This window comes from Epinephelus moara, chromosome 3 (assembly GCF_006386435.1).
Source record: "Epinephelus moara isolate mb chromosome 3, YSFRI_EMoa_1.0, whole genome shotgun sequence".
In the NCBI taxonomy this organism is placed as follows: domain Eukaryota; kingdom Metazoa; phylum Chordata; class Actinopteri; order Perciformes; family Serranidae; genus Epinephelus; species Epinephelus moara.
The window spans coordinates 19025815-19027193 of record NC_065508.1 but is presented as its reverse complement, the minus strand read 5'-3'; positions in this window follow the sequence as shown (position 1 = coordinate 19027193).

The window sequence follows — 1379 nt, the reverse complement described above, 5'->3', positions numbered from 1 at the left end:
TCGTATTAGTCGATAAGAACTGGGCAGGGCAACAACGATAGCTTTGGCGAGGGTTGAGTCTGATGACAAGCAGAGAAACAAAAACTTTTGAACTGTTTTTGACCGACTACTAATGTATGCATGAGCAATAACGTCTATACTACTCTGAGGAGACGATGTATAAAGTCCCTCTACTATCGTGACAAAGAAAACCAAAACACAAACTCAGTTTTATTTTGCCTTTCACTTGTGCCTGAGACACATGATCCATGTTCAGCCGAGGCTTGTTGTCATAAATATACAGTATGTCTCTGAAAGCTCTACGTTTAGTCAGATCCACATCGACGGTTCTATTTATACATGGACAGTGAATATGCTTTATATGGTGTAATGTTTTCTCTGATAATGTTCAAGATTTTTACTTATGTATATAGTTGAGTAGGTGGTGTGTAGTCAAAGCACAATCATTTAATTGCACTGAAAAGCACTGCTGTACTATGTACTGTATAATGACAATAAACTGAACTGAAACTTAACTGCGTCAGATTCAAACAATGCTCATTAAATTAAACCAACCAAGCAGTTAAATGTGTTCTGGCATGAACTCCAGCATGCATGTCCTCAGTTGGTATGAGCATTATGTTGAAGGTGCTGTTGGTGTCCTGTAGAGGGAAGCACTGGGTGTTAAAAAGAGGAAGGAAATGCAGGAAATGCAGGGATTACAGCCATGAGGAACCATGCCAACATTTAGACATATGCAGTAATGCAAACATAGGCGTAGATTTTGGGGAGGACGCAGGTGAAAGAAGCAGGAGGCTTTTATTTTGACAAATTTAAAGACATTTACACCTTAAATTGATGCAGAAAAGGCAAAAATTGGTGCATAGAAATTCACCAGAATGCTGGAAATTAAGAGTCAGATGATCAAAATCTTCTGGAGGAGGCCCCTGACACCCTGTTTTACATGTGTCCCCCTCAATGTTGCAATGCTGAAATAAAACTTACGCCCTTGCAGTATTGTGTCAGAGCAAGTAGTTCAGGGATTATCAGCATGTTATATGATAAAAATAAATATAACTGCGCAAACAGGCTAAAAGAATGTGTTTGTGATCTTATAATATCCTAACAACAGTTCACCTCAGTGGACAGTGTAGAAGTGGTGCAGTGGTTAGCATTGCCTCACAGCAAGAGAGTACCTGGGTGCTCTCAGGGTGGGGGAGCCCGTCTGTGTGGAGGTGGCATGTTCTCGTGTCAGTGTGAGTTTTCTCTGGGTACTCCAGCTTCCTCCCACAGTCCAAAGACATGCAGGTTAATTGGTGACTCTAAATTCGAATGTAAGTGTGAATGGGTGTCTGTCTCTGCGTGTCAGCCCTGTGATAGTCTGGTGACCTGTTCAGGGT